Below are 23,283 nucleotides of genomic sequence, written 5' to 3' on the forward strand. Positions count from 1 at the left end.
ATTTAATGTTTCGCGTGGTTTGTATTCGCCAAATGAACTACTTCTACTCACTATTTCAGCATGTTTGGTCTCAAGAAGATCATATAGGCCTTCACAGAGTGGAGGTTGTATTAACAGATTTATTTTTACGAAAAATGGATGTTAGCCACTTGCTCAACCTATTAGGTCAATTAATACTCTGACTCCAAACACAAATTGAAAACCTAAATGTATATGTTCCAGACCCAAGATTTGAACCTGGGACCCACGACATTATAAGCTGGCGCTTAAGCCGCTTGGCCATCATGGGGTGACAATGAGGTCCCTAGAAAAAATGCCGCCCCTAGGCAGCGCCAAATTGCCGCCTCATTTTTTATCATCCTTTCATGACTTAAATATCTAAGAAATGTGTTGTATGGATACATCACTAACAAAATATTATATACTTACCACTAAAGCTAATTTAAATTCAATCTCTGCTTCAATAGACAATATTGCGAGTCCACGATTTCCAATACATTTAAAAATACACCTGACAACTTCCAAAACTCACGAGTGACTGGCAAAAATATTTGGATAAATTTTAAATTAGGTAGGTATGTAGTATGTACATACTTATAACTCGCAAATCTGCACGTGTAATTGCTGGTCATCAAGGATGTGACGTCCAAGTACAACGGAAGTAAGCTAGACATCGTGAACCCGACAAAAAAATACAGTCCTGTTAAACCTTGTATGTTAATTATTAATACATTTCGTTTCCAACCAGTGAGCTGATTTTTTTAATAGAACGATATTTCCGTTATTACTAAGTTTAGGTAGCTATTTATAATAATATACCTAATGATTCTTCTCGATTTGCCGCCCTTCGAGTAATTGCCGCCCCCAAGCAACGCTCAATCTGCCAACCCCCTCGGGACGTCACTGTGGGGTAAACAGTAACCACTATTTCTTGGATAAAGAGGAGGATAATAAGAGAAAATTCAAATTCAAATCTTAATAAAATTAATTAATAACAATATATTAATGAAACGAACAATAATATTGTTTTGTTTTCTTCTGGTACATGTGTAGGATTTGGCATAATTTGGCATTTTCAGACATACGTGGCGTAAATGTGAACTCTGCCATTCTTGGTGGTGTTGGCTTGTGTGTCTCTGATAATTACCTTAGAAATCGAGGGCATCCGTTGTTTGTTCTTCCACGGTGCAGAACTAACCTGCCATTAGTAATGCCAATTGGGAGAGCAGTAACCATGTTTAATGAAATCGCTTCGGATATTGATATATTCCACTTACGTGAGGGTGAATTTAGGTGGACGCTGTTTTATATGTTTTTAAGATAGGGTCTATCAAAGTTCACTCTGTGTGCTTCCATCTACTTTTACTTTGTTACTTATTTTCTTATTTTATTTCTTATTTTATTACTTATTCTCTGTATTTTTATTTTTAAAAATTAATAACACTTATTTTATGTCATGATGTGAACGCTTTGAATTTATAATTTGTTATGTTCAGTATATGTAAAATAAATAAATTTGATTTGATTTGATTTGATAATATTCTTTATATGTGGTGTAAAAATATTATTGCCAAAACCTACAGCAACGTACCTTCGTAAGGTACATAAGTAGGGTTTGGCAATTATTGAACACTCCATAATCTATAATATGATATGCATTGAAATGATGGCACCAAAAGCTACAACGATGCAGCTGCAACAACTCTACTGCCTGAATGTGTGATAAACAGGGCTAAGCAATACGCGGCTGGAACCTGCTCCAAGAATTTCCAATTAGGTACAGAGTATAGGGGTTTATTTTTCTTATATTCTTACCTTGATTTCTCCTTTATGCCGTTGTCTTTATACAGTGAAGGTATTCGAAGATAAGAGCTTATCGAGAGGTTAACAAATTGAAAATAATAAATAACCGTTTGTTTGGACCACGTTATTTACTTATAAATAAACGTTTATAATTCCTTTTATGCCAGCACGTCTTTACTTAAACGCGATGGAATGGAGCACAATTTGTTTTATAAATGGAGCAATCAAGAAATGGCTGACTATTTATCAGGCTTTCTGAGGCGAAAAACTTCCTCTGACAAACGACGAAAAGACGCGGCACATATTTTAAGATTAACTGAAATAATTGCTTCCGTTAGCGGCCTACGTCCATACTTAATTTACACATAATAATATTTAATATTATAAGACATTTTAAATGTATCCTTTTATCTGCTCGAATTACTACTAGACTGCAATTTATATAAACTACCATACCAGCAGGTATATTTTAAATAGGAATCACGGTAATTAGAGATTCTTATGTGATGCATTTGAAATCAATTAATATGACATGTTAATAATAATTGTGATAGGTACTCAACGACATTAATTGACAAAACTTTTAAATTGGATACATCAGTACACTGAATGAGCTAAGTAGACTATATTTTAAGAATATATAATACGATGCCCACTTATAAATACTAATCCTCACGTAGGTGGAATATGTCAATATCCGAAGCGATTTGATTGAAGAAAATTATTCCTCTCCTAATTGGCATTACCAATGGTAAGTTAGTTCTGCACTTTGGCAGAACTGACAACTGATCCTCCCGATTTCTAAGTTAGTTATCAGGGACACGCAGTTCAATACTACATCATCATCATCATTTTCGTGGTAATTACAATTTATTAAATAAAATATAAAATATTAAATAAATTTTAAAATATGGTGTTCTTAAACTTCGTATTTAGAGATGCTATTAGTGATGGTAGTTCAATTATCTAAACTATTAGATAATTTTGCTGATCTCATAAAATAAAAAAATATATACTTATATAACATGTTCGCATAATACATTGTTTAATTAAACATAAGTCTGTGTTACGTTTCATTACTCAGATACAATAGGTTCACTATGAATTATTTTCATGAATTATTTTTCTACTGAATAAAAAAACAATGACTAACTACTTCCCTACCTTAATATTCGGCAGAATAAATTGGCTATAAAAAGAAAATCCACGTACAACTCGTCACCATTTTTGATATTTTACAAAACCAATTAAATTGACATCACAATCATTCAGCTGCCAATGCTATGCTTTTCTTTCTGGGTCGATTTTTATCATTAGTGTTAGTGTTAGTGTTAGTGTTAGTGTTAGTGTTAGTGTTAGTGTGGGTGGAAATCTCTGCTGGTGGATACGAATACAATACGAGATTCTGGCATCAATTTGTTTTTTAATAAAGGTTTATCTGCCACGAAGTCCGCATGAAGCGGTCTGGGAGGACGAAGTGTGCAGGCTTTTCAGTTTACGCCAACAACAAGATCTCGTCGATAACCGGAAGCTTAACTTTATTATAAAGATACTAGCTGACCAGGCAAACGTTGTTCTGCCATATAAATTATTTCTAGTGAATATTTTGGTTGTTAAATAAAAAGTAACGAATGTATCGTAAGTGTGTGGGGATGGGATCTATGACAGAAAGAGGAATAGAGCACTATAGACGATGACCGCCGATAAAAACAAAAAACAACAACCATTCATTTTCTCAATTCAAAATGAGTAATGATGTTCATAATGAATGAATTACCTGTTACAGGATCTCGTTGTTTAATGTTTATGCAATATCCGTCTTGTCCCTTCCAGAAAATTAGCGGATATTGGAGAGCGTCGTATGAACGGTGTGTGTCAGCGATGAACTCCAGATTATTGTTTCTTCTTCGAATCACGATTTCTCGCGTCGATGTGCGGTCGCCAACCATGATTCCAGCAATGTCGTCAACAACAGTCGCATTGAATCGACGTACGTGCTCTCCAGCTGGTGTTTTATCAGGATTGATGACAATAGCGTGATTGTCACTTTGCAATTCGTGCATGTGTGCTTTGAAGAATTTCAATAATTCATTGTGCTCATTCAACAGGGCGTCCAGTTCGCCAACGATGCGCCTGGCATTAGGCAAATTGAGGCTATTGTAGCCGCAACGTGCATCCACATGATTGATGTCTTCACCGCCGCGCCCATGAAGTAGATTTGTAAAAATGTATGTGGTTCATTTGGCATTAGCAGCAATGAACCTACTTTGTGGTATACTTGACCTTTGATTTTGAACGTAGAATGGAATTGTTGACCATTTGCCGCAGTATTGTGAACTATTTCTGTTGCTCCGGACGAAGTCATTTGGAAGCGTGAATTGAATGTGCGAATGGACTTCAGGAACAGGTTTGAATCTGGAACCGTGCTAATGAGCAAGCTGTTCAATGGTTCTGGTGGTATCTCAATTTCTGGTAGTTGCACTTTTCCTGATGCGCAACACATCCCGGCTGACTCATGTTTGAATTTGAGCGCATGACAATGGGGACATTCTTTGTCCATAGCACCTGTTATGTGCCATTCAAATTTGTAACTGTTAGTGAGTCAGCCAGTGGATTCGACCGGCTGAAACATGTTAAATCTTGTTCATTTTTTTCTTAAGTTTGTTGCATCATCTCTATTGTTTCCTTCCTAGTAGTATTCCAGAATACAAAACACTCTTCAGTTGGACTCCTTACAGGAAACACGTATTGTACTTAGTAATATTCAACCTTATATTAGTATACCAGTAATAATATGTTATGTGATTTTGTGTTATAAATCGGAAATAAAGGAAAACGTTAAATATAATTAATAATATCTTTTAATAATTCCAACCCATAACACACCAATCAGCACTTTCGGATGAGCGGAATATTCAATATCTGGCTCGTACTCGAATGCGAGACGAAGGAACGAAGCGGATGTAAATGTTCGATGTACTTGTTGGCGTTGTCGGTCATTTGCTCTGCGTGTGTTAACTACAAACCGGCGCACTTGGCTCCGTTCCAATTGTCGTTGTTGATTTCGTTCAGCTCGTGCCTCTTGTGATTGAGATGCACGCAATTGCGACATGCTTACACGCACGTTTTTGTTATCTTGTTGGATTTGTTCGTCTGTTCTTTCTACTCTACTATTTCGCATGTTTGTTGCTTTATTCGTTCGACAGCCCAAATGGCCCCCCTTGCGTCTTGCTGGCATTGTGCACTGTAATACACGCACATAAAAATAGATAAATTAAAATAAATCGTACAAAATTTTGCACGCATTGCGTTGTGATTTGCCGAATGAAATGTCAAAATGACGCGACGCTTCTCTTGAATTCTTCTCGGACGTAGTGCCATCTGTCATTCAACAACATAAATAATTTCGTTCTGTTTGAAATACGAACGACGGTTAAATTTGTTCATACAAAATTAATAAAATTGCGAATAAAAAATGGGAGAATGGGGGTTCGAAAGTGAAAATTTGAGGTTATAGGTATTTTTTATGCCAAATAATAAAAAAAATACAAAAAAAAATTGTCAAAAAAATAAAAGAAAATTTTTCTGGATAGAGATACCCTAATCACCTAGCGGTATGAAATATTCTTGTTGACCTATTCTCATACCTAACAAATATACATAAAAAAATTCATAAAAATCGGTCGAGCCATTTCGGAGGAGTTCGACCACAAACATCGTGACACGAGATTTTAATATATATAGAGATTATTATAATAATAAATATAAGTTTATTATAAAAAAAACATCACATTACGTAAATTTATAGATCCGTACATAACGGAAGTGTAAAATGAAATGATAAATTTAGGAGAGTCTTTATTTGAAAACGGTTGTGCGCTTAACTGAACAGGAAGGGTTTGTTAGTTCACAATTGTAACACGTGAACAAGTTCTTGTTCGATAATAGAGGCTTTGTTGATGCGACATGGGTACTACCCAGGCCCCATGACTATCTTTTTTTGTTACTGGTACTATGGATTTGAATCGATTCCTCATGGACTGTTTTGTTATTATATGAATATACCTTTGATTTACTATCTAAGATAATAGAGTGCAATTATGGACGGTATTAGTTAACTATTAAATTATGATTACTCAATATTTATATTTTATTGAAATTTTTTATTAGTTAACTTTAATAAATTCCCAATACGGTACTTAATGTCATTATTTTACAGTAATGACAAACAGTAGTAGTAGTAGCAGACAGTAGTGGCAAACTGCGGCCCGCGGGCCGTATGTGGCCTGCCGGATATTTTTTGCGGCCCACCATCATTAATTGTACTTCTGATTACGAATAACTTCTTTATATATTTTTTAAAAAATATTGACAATTGAATAAAATTTGAAAAATTTGTTGTTTCGTAAATGTATTATCTCAGTACGTCTTCCTTGCGTCTTGTCTCACACTATGTAACCCTTATTTTCTATTTCTATTTAAATACTTTTAACTCCGCGTTGCAAGGGAAAAAAATATATGTCCATGATATGGTAAAAAGTTTGAATGGATTTCAATTAAAACTCAAGTTATTCCTTCGGCAAATATCGAATAACATTGTGGACCACTTTCCAACTTTGAAGTTGCTGGATATATCAGAATATAAATTTGAAGAATATGGTAAAATTATTAAAGCTCCGAATGACGATTTTTCACAAAGATTTGGTGACTTCCGAAAAATTGAGACAAGTTCAGCAATAGTACGCGATCTATTTTCAATAGATATTGATAGTGTACCGACAGAGCTACAACTTGAGATCATTGATCTGCAGTGTGACACTGATTTAAGAGAATTGCATCGTCGTGAAGAAATCTCCAAATTTTACAATGCCCTTAATTCAGACAAATTCGACCAACTTAAAGATTATACAAGAAAAATGTTCGTTATTTTTGGATCAACCTATATTTATGTAAACAAACATTTTCGATCATGAACCTCAATAAAAATTCTTTATGATCAAATATCTCCGATGCCCATTTACAAGCGGTTTTGAGAATATCAACTACAAAATTAACACCTGAATTTTAAAAAATGTTAAAAAACGTACAACAGTTTCATTATTCTCATATTTTTTTTTACTAATGTTTATTTTTCGTGATAATAAATAGTGTATATCTAAAAATGGTATTTTACTTGCGGCCCGCCACTCATTTTTAATTCTTGAATTTGGCCCTCCATCCAAAAAATTTGCTTCCCCCTGATTTATGCGCTTAGTGAATGTATCATTTAGTGAGTAAATATAATCTAGTTATCTATTAGGTAGGGGTTTTTACAAATTCTCAATCTCATTATATTTCTATATTCTATTCATTTTACAAATTCTCATTCACTCACTCGGATATTTAGTTTTCAAATTATTGCTATTGAATCTCAGTTAAAGATGTTATAATTATAAAGAAAATCCACGGAGAAGGCTGTCCGAGGCAGTATTGCCAACTATCATTCACAAAAATATGCCAGATAAGTTAGATGACATGAAAAATGCTAGATTAAAAAAAATAAAGGTGTCTTGAATATAGCGTGTCAAAAAAAAATGTGTCATAATTTATTATAAGCATTGTTTTTTTAAGAAAAATCGAAAAGTAGTAGTAGTATTTAACAACTAATCCCATACAATTAAAAATGAATCCAATTAAGAAATTTAGTTGTAATTTTGTATGTAGGAAACATTTAGTTTATTAATTTAAAGATTATAATACCTATAATATATTATTATGTCTTGATTTAACTGTCTGTAACGCAGCGCAGCGCAACACATCACAGTACACACATACTCTGTCTTTGTCTGCGCATTGAACGCATCGACAAGAACATTGACAGGTAGCACTGTCACCTGGTATTTATTTCTAGTAAGATACAAGATGAAAAATACCAGCATGCTGATTTTCAAGAAAATCTAGTATATTTTAGCTTTATGCTGTTTGCGGTGCCAAAAACGCTAGACTTAACGCCAAATGCGAAAAACGTTAAGTTATTCAGCTCACAATTTCTCAGTCATAAGGTCCCGACGAAGGAGAAGAGATAATAAATTAAATTAATTCCTCTACATGAGGTTTCTGAAATGGTTCATTTATTACATGATTTTTTCAACTATTTATCCATTTGTTTCTGTTGAAGAGTTGTCGCGACTTTTCCGCAAGAAGGTCCATGTGGATATTTTTTCCATCATCAGGAGTTTCCGCACGTTTCAAGATAAAGGACTTAGTAGGGCTAGACTCGGGTTCAGGCTAATTTGTATTACTTCCACTTCTCTTACATTGGCCTACTTGAATTTATTCATAAAAATAAATTATGCAAAGGAATTCGGCTACTAATTGCAAGTAATTAATTAACATCATTCATTCTTATTTTTTTACTGAAGCAAATTTTGGGCATGATTTTGATACTTACGTATATATTATTAATAGTGTCTAAATCAGAGGTTCCCAATAGCGTTCTCACAGAATATTGATAAACTAAATAAATAATAGAAATGATAACGACGAAATAAATTAGTTCCTGTTTTTAACAATTCCGTTAAACTCAAGTATTTCTAGACAAATTAATCTATTTATTTTAACCACAGTCATACAAAATCATGGGAAATTTTCTCTTTTTTATAAGTAAAGAATGGAATATAGGAAAAGAGAAATTTCACCCTCAAAATCAATCTCATTAATATTTCATTCTATTCACCCCTAAATCTTGTAAATTATTATATAAACAACATTTTCATAGATTAATAAAAACAAAATATGTAGTATGTAGGTAGGTACGTCAGAGCAGTAATACAAATAAATAAAAGAGAGGATATATTTTATTGGACGGCTATTATATGAAGCCGTTTCCTTTGCATATTATGACGCATATAAGAACATCAAATTTATTATTATTATGAAACGTTATAATGTTTACCTACCCTACCTTGTCTACACTACCTTGTTTCTCATTACAGCTACCAAATTTAAAAACAACTTTCTTTCATTCAAACAACCATCTATTGTACTAAATTAATTAAAAATATTTACCACTTATTTTATATTTCGCATAAAAAACTATATACTTATTTCAGCAACACGTACTCCCGGTTTTTTCCTAAGCAAATAAGTCAAATCAATATTTACCGGCTTTACTTCTAGCTTCACTAAGTTGATTATTCACATGTCTTCTATCTTACTCTAATGCATATTGCGGAGATTGTACGCGTGCTGAATCCTTTCTCACTCGCACTTATAGGTGCTTTTTTTCACGCTTTTGTAGATATTTATTTCGGTTTAATGATCAAAATAGGTAAGTTCGTTAAAAATGAAATTATACATCAATAATAATAATAACATTGATAAAATTAAAGGCAATTTTTTTCAAGTGTAGGTATATTAACTTTAAAAATAATAAATAATTACGTAATTAAATAAAAGTTAATAATTATTTCCGCTCATAAGTGGAATTATCTTATTAGCAGACTTTTTGCAAAGAATGGTTGTTAGCCACTCACCCAACTCAAAGAGAGCTAATTAGTTTATACATGTACATTGTACTTTTTATGCAAAATGAAAATTATAGGATTTATTTTGGAATATCAGCTTATTTTATAATAATTGATGGAGAACAGGCGCGCACACAGAAAGCTAGTAAGAGAGGGGATCCATTTTGAAAAAAATATCCTCAATAATTTGTTATTGATTTTTTAAGGTGCTAGAAGGGGGCGGGGTTAACAAAATCTTGCATGCGACACTGACTTTCGCATTTACACTGAGGCCCTTCGCACTTTTTCTGGTACATACTCCATACCCAGACACTCCGCATCTTGAGCCCTGCGATATACACTGGCCTGTAGCTATGGGTGCTCACCTATAAGTTATTGCGACTGTTCGCATCCACAAGTGATTATCGAATACGCGTGGTCTAACAGTTATAATTATTATTACTATCGTTAGTGTCCGTTTATGTCATCTGTGCTGTATTGTATTTTAGACATGAATATTAAAGCAAACAATGAATACCATTGATGATTGCACCAATTCATGAATATAGCGGGATTTCCACTGACACGGGCCGAATAATGCAGAGAGGAGGATGTTTGACAGCGATATAATCTGGATCATAATACTGTCATGAGGCTCTGGGGGTAGGGGGGTGTTGAGGACCCAAAAACCCCACCTTGTGTTTGCGCTTGATGGATCTACTGATTATTTTTATAATATACTAGCTGAAGTACCCGGCTTCGCACAGGGTCGCTTCGTGGTTATATTTATCTTAGATATTTAAAAAATAATAAGAGGTATTTATTTTTTTAATATTAAAATATCTGTGCAATACAATATGGCAATATGAAAATAATTCTAATAGGAGTAAAGGTCAAACAAAAGAACACCAAAATTAAATCGAATCCAAAATATGCAAACATTATTAATGTTATTAATATGTAGTAAAAAAACTAAAATTGGATGGAACAAACCTTGTATTTTATATAATACTAATTTAGAAACCTTCGAAGGTGTGTGCACAACAACTGACAAAAATTTCATCGCAATCAGATGAATGGTATAAGAGAGCATACGAATAGAAGAAGATAGAATAGATGAAAAAGAAGAAGAAAAGGTTGTATCAACTCAGAAATCTTTGCGGGCGTGAGCACAATACTTGATTAAAATTTCATTGCAATCGGATGAATGGTATAGGAACGCATACGAATAGAAGAAGAAGATGACGGTTGTACTAATTCAGAAACCTTTGCGGGCGTGCGCCATCGCAATCGGATTATTATAAGAACGCATACGAATAGAAGAAGATAGAATAGAAGAAAAAGAAGAAGAAAATAGTTGTATCAATTCATAAGCCGGCTCGCACATCACAACTCGCCTTGTGTGCCTGACGGCCATAAATCAAAACTTCCGAGACCGCCGGCGAAATGTTGCATGTTACAACCTCGCACATCTGCCTAGCGACATCGACGTTCGCGCGTAATCTCCCGAAACGTCAAAATATACTCTAGCTAGACGACGCCATTGCGCAAATATGTCATGAGATGTGGAAACAGCGATAATTATGTATTGGTACCGGAGACATTTAAGGAGAAGTCTCTCGCCTGCCATTTTTGATTGTGTTGATTGTATGAACAAACGTCAAACGCGGTGACACACCAATGAGCGAGCAATGACAGTGTAGACAGAGACAGAGACAGGAATGGCCGATTGTGCGGCTGTGCGCATGCGCGGAGTCGACATTTTTCGATATCGACATGCAGGCTCTAGCAAACGCAATTCGTCGCATGCAAGAGCGTCGCAGCGTCGCAGTCGCATCGGCCAATATGCGAAACTCCATTTGATAACGTTTGTTTCTTAGTTAACGATGACGTCACATCGACGAATTCGTCGTAAGACGCATGCGGCAAGTTCTGATGTGCGAGCCCTCTAAACCTTTGCGGGCATGAGCACAACACTTAATCAGAATTTCATTGCAATCGGATGAATGGTATAGGAACGCATACGAATAGAAGAAGATAGAATATAAGAAGAAGAAGAAGAAGATAGTTGTACAAATTCAGAAACCTTCGCGGGTGTTGGTACAACCACTGACGAAAGTTTCATCGTAATCGGATGAATGATATAGGGACCATACGAATAAAAGAATATAGAATGAAGAAGAAGAAGAAGTTGGTTGTACTAATTCACAAACCTTTACGGGTGTTACCACAACAACTGATGAGAGTTTCATCGCAATCGGATGAATGGTATAGGAACCATACGAATAAAAAAAGATAGAATGAAGAAGAAGAAGAAGATGATGATTTTTCTAATTCAGAAACCTTCATGGGTGTGCATACAACCACTTACCAAAATTTCATCGCAATCGGATGAATGGTATAGGAACGCATATGGGACAGACACACAGACAGACATTCATTTTTATATATTAGTATAGCCTATACTCTTCGCGCAAGTGCAAGCAATAAGTTGACAAAGTTTTATCGCAATCGGATGAACGGTATGTTTGCTACAAAATCCACCCAAGTTATCAGTACGTACTTGCACAGGTTTGATTAAAAACTATGATGAAATTAACATTTTAAAAATATTATATTACATAATATTATTTTGACAACCCTGTTTTCTGATCGGCGTATATCCTGCAGGTGTTTATAAAATAATAATAATGTTCAGCGGCAGACAATATCAAAAATAATAATAATGTTTCTTGAAATAAAATCTCCGATGATTAGTGATTTTTGCGAAAAGGTCGATTTAAATTAACGTACTTACGACGCCGAGGTCCTTTTTATACTAAATTATATTTGAATGTCGAGCTCTTCAGCGGCCCTTAATGTGAAATAACTAAATCTCATTCATTCAATGCTAAGCTTCAATGTCACGTAGAGTAGACGTTTTATAACTGCACTTTCATTCGCTCTTTTATTTTTACTTTACTACACTAATACGTCTCTTTGCCTGATTACCTCGCACAAAATTAGATTAAATGATATTCACTTATATTAATATTAATATGTAGTAATAAATAAATAAATATTATATGTAAAAAATCGGTGTGTGTACTTATGTACGCTCGTTAGAAGTTATACTTCTTTGGCGTAACAAAACAAAAATAAAACTTGTGTGATAAACTAGATTCTTTGACTAGCTCTTAATTATATTGTTAAATTACACACTCAAGAAAAAGAACCGCTTATTGGAACGCCGTCGGTTTATTTATATACACTTTACTTATATTACAAAACTATATAATGGTTTCTCGTTGTTTTTTTTTAAGTACCACCTGCCTCTCTGACGTTTAATAATTTGTTTACGTTAGGAATTGAAAATGGCCGACAATAATAAATTCGCTGCCTAGGTAACGGAACAATTCTAAACTATAATATTATACTGTATAATCTTTACGATTGCTGTATCATACTGTGGCGTAAAGGTAGTGCGTTCGGCTGATAACCGAACAATTGGTGGTTCGAATCCAATCGAGTGCGTTATTTTTCGTGTGATAAAATAAATTATGTGTTACATGTCATACGCCAAAAATACACTCTGATCTGATTTCCCAAGCGCGCCAAAAGAAGTATAAATTGGAATATATTACATCATTTTCATCCTAGAACCGGAGTGCAAAGTTATGAATACTACATATACTCTATTTTAGTTTTGTCTATGTATATAATATAGATATTATATTATCTATATTATAGATAAGCTTTTCTTAAGCGTACAATCCATATAATATTCAATTTGTTAGTTTCGGTACACACGTATCATCATAAATTGAATAATTTTGTAGTGCAGCCACGTGCAGCATTTAGTTAGATGGATATAACTTCTTGGAATATTATATACCTACTTGAAAGTTTATTCATGTCAATATTCCCTTGCCTGCGATGTGCTTTTGAGCGAAATTCAATATGCAATTTCGTTGTAAGCGGATGTTGTGAATATACCATTATACAATATTACCTGCCAAGTTCAAGCCTGTAACCGAATGACGGAGTAACCGGTTACACTTATTTACGATTAATCGATTCTCTAGGTCGTACTGTTATATCCCGCAGGGAAGAAAACAAAGTGATCAGGTGGCTTGGGTTGACAGGAACCTGATGTCGTGTGATGGTGTTATCTTTCCTTTGTCTCCTTCTTCCGGACTTCTGTGCAACTCCTGAGTAGTATCACAGCTGTTACGTTTAAGCCGGCTCGCACATCACAACTCGCCTCGTGTGCCTAACCGCCATAAATCAAAGCTTCCGAGAACGGGCAGGCGGTGTTCCTTGATAAAACCTCGCACATCTGCCTAGCGATATCGACATTCGCCGCATCGGAGAGTCTCTCGTCTGCCATTTTTATTGTGTTGATTGTATGAACAAACGTCAAACGCGGTGACCAGCAATGAGCGAGCAATGACAGTGTAGACAGAGATAGAGACAGAAATGGCCGATGGCCGCGGGCTGTGCGCTTGCGCGGAGTCGACTTTTTTTAGATACAACATGCAGGCTGTAGCAGAATGCGACATGTTGCATGCAGGATCGTCGCAGCGTCGAGTTGCATCGGCTAATCTGCAAAGCTCCATTTGATAACGTTTGTTTCTTGGTTTACGATGACGTCACATCGACGAATTCGTCGTAAGACGTATGCGGCGAGTTCTGATGTGCGAGCCTTCTAAAGACCGTCGTTTTCATGATAATTGTCAGGTGATTTGCCATCATGGATCTATTTAGACTATATGGTGAGAAGATGATCGGGAAAAGGTAAGCTTTTACGAAAGTTAAAACATTAAAGTTTATTCAACGGAAATGCAAGTAAAAATACAGCGGACAAGATATACGCGTTACAAAAAATTAAAAATAATAGACGAAGGGCGCGAGGTGTGTGTCCCTTTTTATATATTTTGATGATATCTTTTTAATTAGTTTATTGACATCTTGTTTGTGATATCCTGTATGGGTCTATAGTGCTATAACCATAATTATGATGCCCCACACTTGTGTTTATCAAGTTAGAATAATTCTGTTGGTACTGCATCATATTACATGGCTATTGTTTATTAACTCTTATTAACTTGCAAAGTTTGGTAGGTATCACATAGTTTGAATCTTGGGAGGTTGTATAACAGTACAATCAATATGTTGATTTACAAATAATGAACATAATACTTTTATACCATTCCACGGGAATATATTTTAGCGACCCGGGTTTTTCTTTTCGCTATCTTCGGGATTTATGTTGTAGCTGTTTAAAAAATTTACAAGGGTCACTAATTTGTAGCTGTTTGGATATTAAATTTACATTTTTGAGATGTAGAGTCAGAATTAATTAATTAATTAATACTCATTACAGTTAGGATTTATGTTTATTGATTGACTTCTCTGAAACGACTAAAATTACAATCTGTTCCAAGTAAGTCTTTTCAGAGGAGTGCTGCATTATCGACCGCGAGCGTTAATTATAGTTTTATCGATCTATGTTACTATAATGTGCATCTATCTAACTATGATAAATATGTAACTGATAAAGAGTATTAATTTGAAAATATCGTACCATTTTTTTTTTAAATTTGCTCTACAGTCATACATGGATCTGGGCCGCGAGACGATAAATGGGTGGTAGCCAATTGCATAAACTATTAACTCCTTGATCTGGAATTAAACATACATTTAACAAACAAAATGTGAATTTTCCAGACTCGGTATTCAAATCTGAGTCCCACGACTTTATTAGCCGACGCATAACCGTTTGGCTATCGTGGACTTAACAATTGAGAACTCCAGAAAGAAAAACGACAGTTTAAAATGTCTTATTCATCTTTTACTTGAATAACTTCTACTTAATGTTATATATTATTAGTATAAAAAACATTTCAAAATACCTTTTTTATAAATTATACCTATAATAGATTTTTAATGATGCTAACATTTTACGAAATGGAAAACTCCCGTTTTTGTTTCTAAGTCCCTCAATTATACTCTTATTACCTTATAGAAATCACTTCAACACCATTGAAAATTAATGTCGGTATACATTACTACGTTTTATTACTATTAAACTTTGTATTTCAGCTGAATCTATAATCTATAGAAACTGATCAATCTAGGTATAACCTAACACCTAACGTTTGAATTTTTTAAATTGAAAACTGTTTCTTTGATACTTAAATAAGTCTACGCTGGTAAGGTTCTACTTCTACATCACTGTTTTCAGTGTTTTCAGTAGGTTCTGTTAATGGAGTAATTGTCTCAAAATGATAAATACATTTTTTTTATTTATGTAAAGCAGTTTCATGTTTGAAATCATTTCACGCATGAATAGGTTATTGGTTAGGTATGTAAGAATTGCTGTACTAACCTTTTTTTTACTTATATGTCACTTTATTTTATTTAATACTCAGCACCTTAATTATTTTACTCCGGCGTTAGTAAGTATATTATTTAAATACTTTAATAAATCTCAGTACTAAATTACTTTTGTCTCATTAGACCATTTAATTCAATAATTCTGTCCATTCAAACAAGACCGCATTGTTTTAACCTTAAATATCAGTGGTAATTAGTCCCCTAATAGTTAGGTATATCCTTTTTTGTGAAGGAAATCTCCGAGGAAACTGGCAAAAGCTTGAATAAAGCTCAATAGAGATTTTCCGAGACTGAGTTAATTGAATAGAATTTCTTTTTACAATGGTCAATGGAAACAATTCATTAATGGACAGAGCGGAAATTAAAGCCTTATTTTCTTCTTAGGTTCCTGTAAATAAATATATATACGACTAACGACTATTTTCCATTAAAATAATAATGTATTTAGCTTTTTTTCTTGAAAAAATATATTTAATGTATTATTTCATACGGCTCAAAATTGCGATCCTCAAACTATTTCGCATTTAAGCACTCACTGTAGCAACATCTTTATTAGACAATATAAAAATTAATAAAAACTAGTTAACAAAGCTCTTAAGTTTAGTTTAGATGAAATAAAACCTCAGACGATCTTAGTCTCTGTCAACAATTAATGAATTAGCCTCACTTTCCAATATTTAGGCACCATTTTCAAAGTCGTCATAATACACTTGAGTGTATGGTAACATAACACTACACGCTCACTAGTATATTGCTGCGACCACATTCAGCTCGTTGCCGCCATAAATGTTCATAATTTACATACATAATTTGAAAAGATCTTATGTATACACCCACTAGAAAAAAATCCATTTTTGAAAAGAATATACGACTGGACACTGGATTTGCGCCAATGTAGTTTTCCGGTTAAACTACGGGCATCCTACTTAATTATAATGAATTTAACTAGTAGTTCTTATATGAAATGTTTATCAAATTGCGTTAGTAATGTTAGCTGTCGGTTTTTGCGTATTAAATCAATCTAAGTATCAATTAAATAACTTAAATACTAACCAACGTCCGGATCACTCGAAATTTTTGGTTTTTAACGTACTTGCACTTGCTATTAATTTAGTAAACTATTTCTTTTATTAAACGAATTGTTCATAAGATTTGGAATATAGTATTTTTATTTAACATACTCATACGTAATTTTAAAACATCTCATAGACCCACTAGAAAAAGTCTTAACTGGATAAGCACATTGGCAAAAATCTAGTAGTTATATGATCAAGTCCCATCGCGTGGCGTATATATTTTTTTTTTCAAAAAATGATTTCTCTAGTGGCTATATACATGAGATGTTTTCAAATTACGTATGAAACCACAGAACAGATAATATATAGAATTCCAAAAGGTTATTTTTTTTTCCGACCATGTCCGATCCTAATAGGATCATATGGTTCTCCACAGAGTAGAGGTTTGTATTAACAGATTTTGTTTTTTACGAGAAATGGATGTCAGCCACTTGCTTAACCTATTAGGTCCATAAACTCACGCACAAATTGAAAAACAATATGTGTACTTGCCAGACCCAGGATTCGAACCTGGAACCCACGGTGTGATAGTCCAACACTTAAGCCGCGCGGCCACCGTGGGCGCAATTCGCAGAATTCCAATAGGCTATATACCAATACAGTAAAATTTGATGCAGGATTTTGAATGTGTGAGTGTCCTACGAAAATGAACCACGCATTATCGACGTGCAATAATGTGTGTAATACACCAATATTAAATGAGCGTCAATGCATAAACCGAGAGCAGTTGTCAGTATTCGACATTTATGACGTATTCTTGACACATTTTAAAATTTATCCCGTATTCTACCTTACTCGAGATCGGTTGCATGCTTCTCCTTACCCGTTAGGTATTTCAGTTCCCATTATTTCTGAGTTTCCTGTTAAATACATAATATAGATGGAGAATGTTAAAAGAAATACGTACTTATATTATTTTCATCATATTTTACTATGAAAATGCGCTTTGAGATGCTCTGAATGCACTGAGACGTTCCAACCAGCGGGACTTAACGACCGGCAATTTTACTCATGGCTCGGATGTGACAAAGAGACGCATGACCAAACAATATTACTTATATACTCGTAGCTTGCAATGCGTTGGCGTGCACGTATGCTAGCGGCAATCCGACCAGTGGAACGTGATTTTTTCTTTCGCGTAGTATGCTTTCCATCCGTGACATCAAACAACGGGTAACAATATATGCGTATCTATTCTATACACAAGACTGCTATCGGTAGTTATCTAGGGTTGATTATCATATGTTTGTATTGAGGTATTATAATTGTTACAATAAGTTAGCCGTCTAAACAGTCAAAACTGCTCGCTCGCTCTAAAATTTAGCACAGCCAAGAGAGGTGCTGTTAAAACATAGCACTTATTGTACAAATTATAATACTTTAATACGAAATATGAAAAACTACCCTCGATAGCGGCCGATAGCAATCTTGTGTGATGCACTGATACTGCTTCCAATAAATTGTATAGATACTGGAATTTGAAATATAATAAATGTAGAAATAATAATAGTTTTATTTGAAGATATGAGAGAAGCCAAGAAGAGAATTATTATAAAGTATAAATTTCAATTAATAATAACTAAATTGGCCTCCATTTAAAGAATATATCGTAATCGACTTTTGACGGTATCAACTAGGGGTTGGTTCCAGTTTAGCGAAAAAATCTAATATTACACTACATTTCATTTATTATCTGTCGCAAGCGCTGGTCGCAGAAGTCGTATTCGGAGTCGTTATCGTAATCGAATTAGTGCATGTGTATCGTAGCTCTTAAGCGTCAATTACACTGAGCTTCTTTACGAGCTGTTTGTTGGCGAATTTAAAAGCGGGCGATTCAGCTACTGCGATTTGATGATTACACACAAAACCTTCCATTCGCTGAGAAGCCACAAATCAGCGACTATTTTGACAGAACGTAGTTCGTTTTTTTTACCTGGAGGTTGCTACTGCGCTCTACTGCGCAGACGCAGTAGGTCCACACGCCGGCGTGTAGCGTGTAAAGTTGACCGGCTTTCAACTTTTCTCGGTAGAGTGTTTACAACCTGCTTATTAGCTTGTACGATGATTACACTGGGTGACTTTACAGGCAGATTATAAATTTGCCAACAAACAGCTCGTATAGAAGCTCAATGTAATTGACGCATTAGGTGATGTCTACTATGGCATTCTTATGATAACGTTTAGTTAAGCTAACTTAACGTTAACATATCTCTGCATTTAGCTATTATTATTTTTAAATACAGTTTAGAAAGTGTTGATTAAGGTTAAGAAAGATACTTCCTACACGGTAGGTAATTAATAAAAGTCTCATATTTTTGTGTTTTCTGTTCTTTGCATGTTCAGTTAGCGTACTTTTCAAAATGATTTATCAATGTCATATTGTAACAATACGCATTGTCGGGAGGTATACGAGTATATTTTCTGGCTAACAATTATTAATATTGCTCGGTACTGAATATTTTCAGAAGTGCGTATTATATTCGCTGAAAATAATAAAATAATTATATTATAACATAGAAAATATGAATATAATTCTTTTTTCAGTTCATATTATTTGATCCTTAGGCAGGCCATATATGAGTTTTCTATAGTCATCATAACTCACTTATTCGAAACACCGAGTTTTGAGATAATCGCAAACAACCACCAAAACACGGTTTTTTTTCTAATTAGAAGAAAAGTATTCAACTTCCTTGAATGAGTGAGTGAGTCGATTTACTTTTTTTTAATATAAATAATAATCATAAGGCAGCATATACACAGCAGACTATGAGAAATAGGGCTCCCTGATTGGTTAAAAAGGCGTTGATGACAGAACTCACTTTATTTATTGAAAAATTATGACACGAACAGTCAACTTTGTCAACGATTTTCACATAGTTTAAAATAATTTTTGATAGCCAACTATTTTTCTTTATGTAGATTAATTAATGCCTTTAGAATCAGTTGGTATATTATTTAACTTAAAAATGACAAAATTGTAAAATGTGAGTTATGATTCTAGGCCAGTGGTCCCCAATCCGCGGTCCGCGGACCGGTACCAGTCCATGGATCAAATGGTACCGGGCCGCCCAAGGAACATTAAATTATTTCCATTTTATTTACTGTGGTGTATTTCTTTCGGGTTTGTGCGACTTTCCATGAACCAGGCGAATCTAACATGTCTGTGCAAGAAAAAGATCCCAACACACTTCGGGTGTCATTGTATCCTATTACCCCCAGATGGAACCGTTTCGTTGCAAAGAAACAAGCACAGGGTTCTCATTTATTTAGCGTTCTAGTGAGTTAAAATGTTAAATCACTTTATATTCATCTTTTGGTGTAACTGTATTTTATTTTGAAGGCATGTTTAAATACAATTAAATTAAAGTGATTAAATCAAAACAATCTAAAATATAAACAATCAACGTCCCGCACTCAGCGGGCCGCGGTAAAATTATCAAACGTTGGCCGGTCCGCGGCGATAAAAATATTGGAGATCACTGCTCTATGCGACTCATATCATTGTACATTTACAGATTACAGATTACAAATACACCATTCTATAGAATCTATTAATATTAATAGAAGATGTGTATTTTGTTCTCCTGACAAAAATCTGTGATGGCCCCTTCACAGTAAAACATTAGCACTCTTTAATACACTGATAGCACTTAAAATACCGACACTATGTCGATAAATAGCAAACATCTGCCGGCCACCATGAATGTCACCCTTTTCATAATTATTATACTATTATATTAAAATACCTACAGATAATTTTATCACATGACATTTCATTTCATATGGCTTGTTTTTTTTTCATAGAGCTCACAATGAATTTCTTTGAGCAGTTATCACGTTTCCGAGCAAAAGTTTACTGCATTAATTATAGAAAAACAAAGCCGTTTGCTAAAATCCTAATTTTCCTTTTGAGCTAAAAGTCCGCACAGCAGTTATAATCACCACCACAATATGCATTCGGTTGGTATTTAAATAATAGTGAGAAGGGTTGCCAACTCCTGTTCTCTCGAATCAGAGTTTATACATTGTAGGTTTGTCTTAAATTTTTTTCGGTCAAAAATATTGATACATAAACGATTATATCCGTAGCCGCTCTATCGCTCTATACAACATCCTATATTTTTTAATGATTTCGTTCAATGAAAAATTTATTCGTCATATATATTTTTTGCTACGTCGGCAATAAAACTAATGTGTTTTTACTGGTCCTAAGCCCAAGTAGGTATATCACATTATTCTTTTAAAGTTTGTGCCTACAAAGTATTTTTACTTAGATTTTAAAGTGAATCAAAGTTTTTATAGGTATGCAGGATTATAATGTTACAGCAAAGCATGACCTTGCAACATGAAACGGTTCACCTGTGTTCTGTAAAAAAAAACAAAATAATGAAAATGAACTACATATTTCAAATTACTCATAGTGCGGTTTCACATTCATAATGATGTTTGAGAAAGGTCAACACTTCGGGGATAATGACGTGTTTGGAGATGAAGCTGTAGATGCTTGGAGTTTTTGTGGGAGAGTTTATTATTTATAATAGAATAAATAAATGCAGTGATAAAGGTGACATAGTATGTAGTAATGTTATAATCACGGGTACGGATGTATAGATGAGCTTTGACTCTATTATTGAATGGACTGGCGATGTACTCAGATGTTATTATAACCGAGATACTGGACTCGAGTGAGCAGTGCGCCGAGTGATGGACTCGAGTGGAGAGTGAGGATTTATGGATTGTCCTTTCTATTTATACAAATGCAGTTGATATATTAAAAGAGGCATTGTCGCAATTAACAAATCATAATAAACTCTATTGATCTAGTTATTATTGAGGAAACGCTGTCAATCATTTCCGCTCTATTGTTTTGTTTTGACAACAAAACGTATATATTATTAAAGTATGTCATCCTTGTAATGCTGAGTGGTGTGATTGCTACAGATGTATTTATAATGTACACAATTATTACATTTTTTTTAAAATTTAGAATAACCGATAATACAACCTGGCCAAATATTTACTTTCCCTCGTGAACAACCCCTATTTGATTAATGTGAATGAGCACCTTTTTATATATACTAAATCTGTAGATATACTTGTAGCTCGGTCTAAAGTTAGCGACTCTGTCTCATAATGAATAATTTGCATTTTATAGTGCTACTGGGACTCCCCAGTGTCGTTTTGGTGCTATTGGATTATCCCGGTGCATTGTTACCAATTTGCATAATATTATCACAGAATTATTTAGTTTACATTCATTGCACAAGCGATTTAGATATTTGTTAATTGCACTGAAATTTATGTAGATATATGTTATATAATATATATATGTTTATATGTGTGTGTGTATTAATTTAAACGTGGAATCAGAAAGGTTATGTTAACCACTCTGTAGCCTATTTGTAATAATAATTTAAAAACGAACATGGAATAGCACATCATTCAATATTATGCAAAAGAAATGGCGTATTTCAAAAAAATACTACCTTAATATTCTTAGGTCAATAATTATTATAAAACAATCATTATTCGTAGGATGTTTTATCACATTTGAATGGCCAAATACATAGCTTATAATCAGTATCTTTAGAATTATCTTCAAATGTGTTAATCGTGCCCATTTTTTGAATAATAAAATGCCTAACTCTTGTCAAATTTGCGATCACAGAGATTATAAATATAATTTTTATCGTAAATATTTCACTATATAATGTTAACAAGGGCGGGACATGTGGAGAGAATGCCTGAAGTTAGAGCGCCAAGGATCATGACGAATTGGCTACCCCAACGGAAGAGATCCAGAGATCCATCCAAGAAGGAGATGGGCTGACGCCGTAGAAGTGGACTGGCTTCATATAGGAAGACCCGGTAACTGGAGAAGTGTGGCGAGAGACCGGAGTGAGTGGAGAGCGGTTGTGGAGGAGGCCAAATCCTAACCCGGGATGTAGCGCCGTGGAAGAAGAAGGAAGATAATGTTAACAACAATTTTACTAATGGTTTTATAGATGCGTTTAAAAATTAATAAAACTAAAAAATCTACCACTGCACATGGATGTACTGAAATATGGCTATATTCTAAAACATTAGATCGAGAGGTTTAAAAGAATACTTTTAATGTAATAAAAATACTTTATGCAGTCAACACATGTTTAAAATAATTATAAAGGATAATAAGGCTTCAAAATTGTATAAATAGATTATCTACAACTTTTAAGGAATGTCAATGCTTATGCTCTGAAAATACCGTAAAATCTCGATTGTCATCTACGTTGGGCATGTGGGCAGTTAAGAATTCGAAATCATATACTGTACTATTTGGGTAACAGTAGCTCTATATTTTTTTATTAGCTGCAAAGCAATATAGGGTAACAGAGTGCTCTAGAAACAAAAACGGCAGTTTACATTTTCGTAAAATGTTGACGAGTCATTTAAAATGTCTCATATCTTTCTAATAGGTATAATTTCTATAAAGTGTATTATAAAATGTCATTTAAATATTAACAAATACCTTTTATCAGAAATAAATAAAACGAAAATTG

Source organism: Rhyacophila brunnea, unplaced genomic scaffold (assembly GCF_057557595.1).
Source record: "Rhyacophila brunnea isolate RB1 unplaced genomic scaffold, BYU_Rbru_1.0 scaffold_21, whole genome shotgun sequence".
NCBI lineage: Eukaryota > Metazoa > Arthropoda > Insecta > Trichoptera > Rhyacophilidae > Rhyacophila > Rhyacophila brunnea.